General features: G+C 43.3%; 1 pseudogene; it reads right to left on the bottom strand.

Moving 5' to 3' along the window:
• Positions 1 to 1693: 1693 nt before the first annotated feature.
• On the bottom strand, positions 1694 to 2638 carry LOC102933266 (annotated as a pseudogene).
• Positions 2639 to 9945: the final 7307 nt, after the last annotated feature.

The following is a 9945-nucleotide window of genomic DNA, read 5'->3' as shown; positions in this document are numbered from 1 at the left end:
CCACCAGAGGAACCCACAGCTCAGATTGCCCTGTCTGCTTGAAGTTGGTATGTCTACACTATAATAAGAAACCTGCAACTGGCCCATGCCAGCTGACTCCAGCTCACAGAGCTCAGGCTAAGGAGCTGTTTAATTGTGGTGTAGACATTCAGCCTTGGGCTGCAGCCTGAGCTGTGAGACCCTCCCACCACACAGGATCCTAGAACTCGGGCTGCAGCCAGAGCCTGAACGTCTACACCACAGTAAAATTAAATTGGTCTGCAATTCCTTAGCTCTTTATCCCATTTGATTCATTACAAGACTATAACTTTTAATGGTTACAGAACGATTCATTCCCACTAGCTATTGAATTTGCAGGATAGTCATTATTTATTTGCAATTAAAATTGGAAAATGTAAAAAGACTGACACTTTCTGTGATTTTTTTAAATTTTGTCAGCCCTGCAATTTTCTGTTGGGAAAGGTTTTGAGGGAACGTTTTTAGCCCTCCTGGCTCAGATACTGCAGTCGTGGTGTCCCATATAAACACTTTAAATAGGTTGAACAATGACTAATGGGACTCGTTTTTGTGACCAGCTCTGGGGTTTAGTGACGATAGTTCCCTCAGTTAGAGGAGATAATGAGGCTGACTTTGTATTAGATAAAATTCATCCCTGGGCAGTCTTCAAAGGGTGAAGTTGAGTGGGATTTTCAGTGGAGCTTAAAGCAGTAAAAAACCCAACTGTCATGGAAATTCAATGGTATGTCAGCACCTAGCTCCCTTTAATTCCTTTGTTCGTCTCATCCTAAATCAGGAGATCTAGGTTCTGTTCCCAGGGCTGCCACAGGCTGAGAGAGTGAGTTTAAACCAGCTATGCAACCTTGGTGTGTCCCAGTTCCCCTGTCACCTCCCAGTCACCAAGACTGGGGTTTTCAAGAGTTGTTCGTTCGGTATAACGATGTCGCTCCGGGGGAGTGGATTTTCCGCCCCCCTGAGAAGTGTAGTTATACCAACATAAGTTGGTAGTGTAGACCAAGCCTGAGCAGCTCATATACATTGAGGGCCAGATTTCTGAGGGTATTTTGCCAACTAGTGGGATTTTCAAAGGCATCTACACACCTAACACCTAGGTGCTTCAGAAAATCGCAAGAGGGAGAAGTCTACAGTTCGAACACTGCACGGGCACAGTGGATTTTTCACACCCCTGAACAACATTTTTATACCAATATGTCTGTTGTGTAAACCAGACCTAGGTGCTTAAATACCTTTAAAAATCTGGCCCATACCCTTCAAATGCCCTTCTGATGGAGGGATGTCACTTGCGTGTTACATAAGGGGAACTGGGGCATAGGGAGATTAAAATGACTTACTGAAGGTGACACACTCGGGGGGATGGACAGTACATGAATCAAGATTGGCAGAGCCTCAATCCAGTTCCTGGGAGATGGGGATGGAATGCTTTTGAGATTGTCTAAGAAGAGTCTAAAGTTTACATCAGAAAAAACATTTCCAGGTCACTTTCTGAGCAGCACTAGGAGTAAGATAAAATAGAAGAAACTTATCTTTGCTGACACATGGAGAGAAATATAAATGTTGATACATCCTGAATCTAATCTATCTATCTAAAATACCAACCTCAGCTATTTATTTTTTCACCCATTGCTATGGTATCTGGGTACTTTCTGTGATGCTTTTCTGAATTTTATTTAGCAGATCATTGGAAATGTGTGGCCATATTCCACCCCTGCCTTTTCACTTTTCTCAGCGCTGCTTTTATCTCCTTATTCCTGAGGCTGTAGATAACAGGGTTCAATACCGGTGGCACAACAGCATAGAGCACAGGAACCAACCTGTCTTGAGTGGACGGGGACCTCAAGTTTGGCTTCATGTACATGAAAAAGCCAGTGCCGATGAACAAGGATACTACAATCAGGTGGGGCAGGCATGTCGAGAAGGCTTTATACCTGCCCTCTGCGGAGGGGATTCTCACTACAGTATTGAAAATGTGAATGTAGGACACAAAGATAAAGGTGAAGCAGATAAAGCCATAGCAGAGGGCTAAGATGATGTTGTGGACCTTGTTGGGCTGCGTGTCAGAGCAAGAGAGCTGCAGGAGGGGTGGGATGTCGCAGAAGAACTGGTGGACAAAGTTGGGCCCACAGAAGGGTAAACTGAATGAGTTGCCCACGTGCAACACTGAATACAGCACTCCACTAAGCCAGGACCCTGCAGCCATCTGGACACATGCTCTGCTGTTCATGACTGTCTTGTAACTCAGAGGGCTGCAGATGGCCAGGTAGCGGTCATATGCCATGACCATCAGCAAGGCCAACTCTGCTGTCCCAAATGTGATGAAGAAAAACAACTGCAGGAAGCAGCCGTGGAATCAAATGGAGTGATGCTGTATGATGGCATTCACCATGGATTTGGGGACGGTGGAAGAGATATAGCAGAGGTCTAAGAACGACATGTTCTTGAGGAAGAAGTACATGGGGCTGTGGAGGTGATGGTCGAGGGTCATGAGGACAATGATGAGGAAATTCCCCATGAGGGCGGCCACGTAAACAAACAGGAACACAAGAAAGTGCAAGATCTGCAGCTCGCGGATGTCAGAAAATCCCAGGAGAAGGAATTCAGTCACAGAGGTTTGGTTGGTCATGTCCTACCTGGAGAGAATGGGAAAGACAAGGAAGAGCCATCAGGAAAATGCAGTTAGAATGAAGAGATCTGAAACAAACATCTTTTCCCAATGCATATGCCCTACAACCTTTTGTATGCAGAGGAAGGTTGTGACACTGCTGTCTGTTACACATAGGGAAGTTAAATAAAACACATAAAATACTCTTGCTGGAAGGTGGCAATATAACACTACTTCATTTCTGAGAATAACACACAAGAACCTAAAACCTGAGAGAGACAAAGCAGGCTTCTTACTAAGGCAGAGAAGCACAACTCACCCCATTTTGCCCTAGTCTGGCTCTATGTAGGCTGAATGCTGAAGACCCAGAGCACACCCTTCCCTACAGATTCCCCTCGCCTGCTATCAGGAGCAGGAAACCCATCACAAACTGAGAATGATAGCTTGTCATGTCAATACACCACACTGGCCATTTGTTACTCATCCTCTGAGTACCCAGGAGACATCCGCATTATCCAACCATATTAATCTGTGTTCTGCCGCCTTTTATTGTAACTTTCAGGTTCTATACAGGTTCTTCCTAGACCTGGTCAGAAAGTGTTTCCTCTTTCTGCCATGAAAAATTTTAATGGCAAAAATGTAGGTTTTTTTTAAAAAAAAATTCAGTGGAAACTTGTGACATTTCATCCAACAAAGCCCCCAAACCTTTTGATTTTTGTAAGTGAAATGCTTTTGCTGACACCCTCCCCTCCCAATTGAAATATTTTCAGTTCTTGGCTGAAAGTATTCAGTTTTCCCTTAAAAAACTGAACATTTTTGGGGACAGCTAACAGTTTCCACAAAAAGTTTTACTATGTAGAAAATTTTCTGCTAAAAGAAGAAAATTGACAGAATTTCTGATCAAGTGTAATTCTTGTACATTTCTGGGAGATCTCAAAAGAAGAATAACTCATGATAACTAATCAACTGAGATTCAAGCTCACAGTTCAGGTTTAGAAGCTTAGTGTTCTAACTGCTGAACTACCTGATCACAAAAAATACTCCCGGGCTGATTTTCAAAAAAGATCAGCACCTGACAGCTCCTGTTTAGACACACAAAGAATGAAACCAGATCGTCAAAGGAATTTACCATTCTCAGGAGGAGGTGCTGACTGCCACCACAACTTTTATTCCAAAGGAAAACTGGATTTTAGAATAAATATTTATTTTATTTTTATTTGTTTATTTATTATGTATTTATTGTGCCATGTGACTGCTTTCCAGCAGGCAGTGGGTATTTATTGACCAATTAATTTTTTTGGACAAACCATTTTGAACTTTTTTTTTTGCATTTAAAAGTCAAAATTTGCCAATAACCCCTGAGATGAATGGACTCCTTATCTCCTTTCTACTTTTGTAAACTTCATCATCAGCGCAAGTTTCCATTATATTTACAAGTTCTACTGATTACTGAAGCAAAGTACTGAGGCAAAATCCAGGTCACAATGAGCTATTTACTTGAGCAAGAAAACCCTGGAATCTGGTACAGGAAGAAAAAAATCTTAGCAAATATAATTCATTATAATGATGGCATTTTAAAACTAGATTTTATTCACTTTTTCTCTCTCTAAGCGACACATCATCCATCTATCCATCTATCTATCCAGATCTCTGTGATTAGTTATCCCTTTAATTAAGTAACCTTGCATCCAGGAATATCAACAAGAACCACTTCAATCCATGTTAATATGCAATGAGACTTGGGCTCCAATACCCCTTTGAAAATGCCCCAGAGCCCCTAATATGAAACCATATGAAACCATACCAGGAAAAATAAATGATTTGCTGTTGCTGCGAAGTTCCCGGGGTGTCTGTCCTGCTTTGCAACCCATGAATTATTATAAAATATGTAAAAAATATGAAGTCCCTGAACAGATTCACATGCATCTTCATTTGCTTCTAACAAAGGAGTCATGTCAGTGAGTGATGTAGAAGTGAGAAGAGTGATAAATTGTCTTTGCTCCTATGCAAGGTCCTATATTAATGCCTCTTTACAGTCCTTTGGGATGTAGGTCCCATGAAGCGTCTCATAATTTTATCTGGAAAGAATATTTCTGTTCAGCTGTTTTCTTTGTTGATAACACTCAGCATAAGAGGATGGATCATCTGTCCTTTCTTTGGGGGCCGCATGGGGGAGAGAGATAGCAAAGACAATAATTTCTGTCCTCTACACAAAATTAGGCAGAGAGATCACAATGTGAATGTCCTTTCTAGACTGGCTCAATTCAACTTTATTTTTTGTACTACCAGTTATGTGCTAAGGTGCCTTACATGAGCCTCTTTTTCTTATTTCAGTGTAATCTTATGTTAAACAGGTCAAAAATGCCAAAAGTACCGATGTTTTGAAATGTCAGAAATCAGAACATTGATGAATAAATCTTTCAATTGGGAATCTGGACATTGTCCATGACATCACTGTTGGGTTTTACTTGGAAGAGAGGATCATTGAGCCAATTCCTCCACCCAGAGTTCCTGACCCAGCTTCCTCAGAGATCCCTGCTTAATCCCTCTGACTACTAGTCCCCTCCTCTGCTCAGTCCCACTCCTTTGACCTGGTCCCAGGCCCATGGAACAGGCCACCCACCCCTGCTTCCTTCCCCCCCACCCCCATCTCCAAACAAGACTTCTTCTGCCCATTGGCAAGCCCTGGCCTCACTTCCTTCCTCTCTCACTCTCCTCCTCCCTCTGCCTAGCCCAGTCCCCATTCTGAGCAGTGCCTAGGGTTGCCTCTGCCCAGTACAGCTGAGCACACAGTTGAACTGGGGAACTCACTGCCACAAGGTATCGCTTAGACAAAGAGCTCAGCGGTGAGACATTGGCATGGATGATGAGAGCCTCCATGGTTATGTTAGATAAGAGAATGAATTACACCTGCCATGGTGCAGGTCTCCACCCAGCCTCTAGATCACTGGGAAACTCCCTGACATGAAGGTCATTGCAGAATTGTCCATGGGAGAGGGGGTGCTCCCTGCCTCTCCCTCTACAGCAGCTGGGGCTGGTCCCACCAGGAGTCACTGCTCTGAGCAGGGCTGTTCCCAGGAGCCTGGGGAAAGAGGCACATTTAGTCTCATAAATCTCTGCCAACTCTCAAGGCTGGGTTCAGACACTCCAGGGCCATGCTTGGGGCTCTGCCCCTTTGACCCTGGCCCACATGAAATGACAGTGGTGAGGGGCCCTCAAAGAGAGGCTGGGCCAGTGAAATTGGACCCCTTCGCCTTCCTAGAAGAGGTATCAGGTGACTCATAGAGCTAGCTCAAGCATTTTATTTTATTTAGCAGTAACACCAGCAACCGACAGGCCTGTATCCTGCAAAGAATAAGCTTAATCAGTTAGCATAAAGCTACAGAGGCCTATGCATTTTGACATAGATAAATGGCCTAGCAGAGACCCTGAATTACTGGGGAACTGGGAAAAAATATGTTTAGGGTCTATCAGGTAACCATGGGGAATATGAATTGATGCCAACTTTCAGATATTCTAAGATAGGAACATCTGCAGATATCTGACCACAAGAGTCCCATAGCAACAAAGTGATGTATACGATAATAAGTTGAGATCACTGACATACTAAAGTATTATTGGGCTGAGGAAACACAAATAAGGAAGAGGGGGGACCCCCTACTGAATATGCATTAGGCATAGTGGTGTTGGCATAAAATATTATAACAATTGTATCCCAGCCTCTGTGCTGGGGAGAGGCAGAGATGTATCCCTTGGGAGATGCCAGGATGATGGCCAACGGCAATGGTGATGAGGAAAGTGATGGTGGTGAGGAAGATAACAACTAACATTTCAGATTGCTCTGTAAGGCATGGTGTGAGTATATGGATGTCCAGATGTGCATTCTGTATTGTCTCTATCTACCTTTCTGAGTTGGCGTGTTTGGTGACTATGAGAACTGTATTAATAAAATCCTTACCAATAGAGAAGTGTTTTCCTAAGTGTGAGTTTTTCAGCTGTGCACATCGGGTTTCCCAACTGAACAGTGATTTTAATAATACTGCGCCTGATCTTGGGACAAGAACCTAGCAAACCTCAAAATCTTAATTGAGAATTCTTAAGTAATCAATATAATGAATATACAATCCGTAGATCAGGCAATACTTCCCAACCCTTGGGATCAGCCAGGTGCCGTCAGATAGGCTGGGAGCAGCAGTGGTCCCCCCCAGTCCTCACTTGCCCAGCCAGACAGTATCTGCGTGGGTGAGGGGTTGCGGACAATTGTGCTCTTCCATGACTCCTGCACACAAAACCCTGTGCTGGGGTAGGGTTGGTGGGGTTCTCGAGAGCAGTGGGGCTGGGAGATGAACACCCATGGACAAGCCTGGGGCAGTTCCACTCTGTTGGAGCCATTGTCTCAGGCTCTCTGCAGACTCAGGCAAATGATCCTGCACTGGCTGCACTTAGAGCAGCTCCTCAACACCAACTCCAGCTGTTCTGGACGGTGCAGCATTTGGCATTGGGCGCAGGGAGACCCCGGGCACTAGACTCTGGTAATTCCTACATTCTTGTGGGAAACAGGCAAATTCTGTTTTGAAAAATAAGGCAACAAATATTTCACCTAGATCTATGAAAATTAATTAAGGGCTTGAACCACACTGAATAGTGGGCCCTAAATAAATGATTCCTTATGAAGTATGCATCCATTCTCAGTGCTTATCCCTCAGGTTACAAGCGGGGAAACTGGGGCATAGAAAGTAACTTAGTTGCATAGCCAGGCTTAGATCACAAGGGTTCCAGGTGTTTTGACCTCCTTTCTCTAGCCCCTGCTGCCAGGCTATACTTATATCACTGTAGGCTGGAGTGTTCCAGGCAGGCCAAGGCAGTTCGTCATCCCAGGTTTGCATACCTTAGTCACCGTTGCAAATCCCAGGCTTAGTATTTCTGAAAAGAAAGAAAAGCCTGGGAAGTTAACAAGTTAGACACAGGGCCAGCTTTATACAGGAGTTTATGCACTTAAACGTGGAGATGGTATCTATGTGGAATTCACAAAAGAACCTGAGCAGGTTAGGGGCCTGACTCCCATTGAATGTCCATGGGATTTAGGAGTTTTGTAAATCCCACTAGTCTTCTGTTTCCATCTTTAGTTGCCTAAATATCTTTGTAAATCTACCTCATGGATAAAACAGAAGCTGCTCTGGAATCAGGGAACCCCGGGGCAGATCCTAGGGCCTGTGCTAGGTAGGGGTCAGAATAGAGCGGCATAGCAGTCCCTTTTGCCTTAATCATCGATGAATCAATGCACTTTTGCCTCTGGGCCACTGCTTTTGAGCAGTGCAGGGCTGCAGGGAGTGAATCCAGCAAGCCCTTAGGAAACAGAAGTGGATAAATTGTCTTCTACAGCATGAGTCTCCTAATGTCTGTGACGATGAGACTCAGCTACACACGGCTCATCTGCAGAGAGCAACAGTTTTGAGTCTAGTTCTGTCAGGTCAGTCTCGAAATGTGCAGGTGAAAGGATTCTTCGAAGTCTGTCCCTCTGACATGTAGATAATACAATGGTAGGGACACTGACATAGATAGATTGATAAGTAGCAGACTCTTGGAGCTGGAGGATCAAACACAAAGCAAGCTGGAGTAAAATCTGCAATGAACAGCATAGTAAGTTATTGTTTCAATTAAATATATTAGGGACTTAACGTACTGACACATTTAAAAATTACAAGTGGAACTCTTTAAAGTTTTTATTATCAATTTATTCAAAGATCTAGAGCCAGCCAGAAAAAAAAAACGAGTAGAAAAGTTTGATTTTGCAGCAGACACCCCCAAATTGAAATGTTTTTCAGGATATGGCAACCAAAAGCTAAACCTGTGTCACTAAAAACTACTGAAAACTGAAAATTTAAGTTGAAAAAAAAATAGAGGAGTGGGTTCAGTTTTTCAACAAAATATAGACTCCCCCCCCCCCCCAAGGATATCAGCTACTTTCCCTGAGAATTGCTGTTTGGTTGAGAACCCAATTTTCACATGATAAAACATTCAGATGGACAATTTCTGACTGTCTTAATTGGAAACCATGCTTTCAACAGGGGTGGGAAACACTAATATTTTGAAGTAATACTGTAATTGCAAACCTACTTATCCTACTGCTGCTGTGTTTATTTCTATTTCAAAGGAATAGATGCAGGAAAGTAAAAATTGAATTAACCAGCACAGCTGATAGCCCACAGAATGTGTTTTCTATGCACCAACACCTCTAAACTCAGAGTCAGATTTCTTTGTATAGACAGCCTGCTATGATATTGTTAAATAGGAAAATTGGGTTCTTACTGAACATTTTCCAGGGATAGAATTTGCTACATACAAGCTGCCACAGATGATGCTGGGAGTGTCTAGGTCATATTTCCCTGTGAAGAGGGAGCGTGCCTGTGTTGACATTTTAATATTTTAGCTTCATATCCTAGTTGTGAGCCTGATGTTTGTCACAAGAACAGAAGACATGAGACCAGAAGACATCTCTTGGGTCTTCAGGTCCAATCCACAGCTTTCACTGGCAACCCCATTATATTCCTATCATAAATTTATCAAGCTCCATCTCAAAGCTAGTTAGGTTGTTCCCCGCTACTGCTCTTATAGGGGAGGCTGCTCCAGAACCTCACTCCTCTAATGGTTACAAACCTTCTTCTGATTTCCAGCCTGAATTTACTCATGGCCAGTTTATCTCCATTTTGTGTTGTGCCAACATGGTCTTGTAGCATCTTCTTCCCTGGTGTTTATCCACTTTAAATCTCTCTGCAGTCCATTGTATTAAATGCAAAATGTATGCATTATTGTGGGCCGGGATTGTGTGTAACTTCTCGAGGGGGAAGATTGGATGTGACCACAGCAAAATGCCTTGGTGGCTTTTGAAGGACTTACTCCTACCAGAGCCCTTGGATTGAGTTGCAGGATTATGTCTGGTAAATTTATTATCATGTGTGTAGATTATTTTATTTTTAATACAGTTTCTCTGTAATGCTTTTACCTTAAGAATAAATGTGCTTGCTTCAAAAGGGCTCTGTGGTCTGTACCTGTGGACATTTACACTCGTTATAGTCTCTGTAGAGAAAACAAAGTGTGGATGCAAATTTGTTTAGACAGTCTGGCTTGCTGGGAATAACACATTGTAAGCAGAAGGCTGTGCAGCTCGGAAAACCCCCGATCAGGAGGGAGTGGAGATGTTGGTCTCTGCCTGAGAGAGGTGAGAACTGAGCAGCCTGTAGCTAGAGTGGGTACCCTTTTTGGAACACTATGGGGAAATAAAGGAGGAGAAGAGGGTCAAGGCATGTCCATGGGACCCCAAAGGAAGA

Source organism: Chelonia mydas, chromosome 13 (assembly GCF_015237465.2).
Source record: "Chelonia mydas isolate rCheMyd1 chromosome 13, rCheMyd1.pri.v2, whole genome shotgun sequence".
NCBI classification, from domain to species: domain Eukaryota; kingdom Metazoa; phylum Chordata; order Testudines; family Cheloniidae; genus Chelonia; species Chelonia mydas.
The sequence above is the reverse complement of the archived record's forward strand: the minus strand, read 5'-3'. Positions and strand labels throughout refer to the sequence as shown.